The sequence below is a fragment of the Arachis duranensis genome, chromosome 2 (genome assembly GCF_000817695.3).
Source record: "Arachis duranensis cultivar V14167 chromosome 2, aradu.V14167.gnm2.J7QH, whole genome shotgun sequence".
NCBI lineage: Eukaryota > Viridiplantae > Streptophyta > Magnoliopsida > Fabales > Fabaceae > Arachis > Arachis duranensis.
This window is the reverse complement of record NC_029773.3, coordinates 2,753,692-2,754,048: the sequence shown is the minus strand read 5'-3', so window position 1 is coordinate 2,754,048 and position 357 is coordinate 2,753,692.

Genomic DNA, 357 nt, shown 5'->3' with positions numbered 1-357 from the left:
TCTTAGTTAGCAGTTTCAATTTTGAAGGCAAAATGGATGGAGATTGAATACCCTTTTTTATAGTAACATGTGGAATTTCCTAAAAAAACATTATTGTTACATTAGAAATTATTTATTTATATAAAATATATATTAAAAAAGTTTAAATATATATTTTTTGAAAATATAAGAAAATAAAAATTTTAAACATTTTCATTCAAAAATTAAGAGAATTGAGCAATGATTTTTTATTTCTTTTTAATATTTTTGTTTGTATGACTAGGAATATGATCATGATTTTTCCATGTTTCATATATGTGGTATAATCGAGAACTTTTTAAAATAAAAAAAAATCAATAATCGAGAAGTTTATAAGAA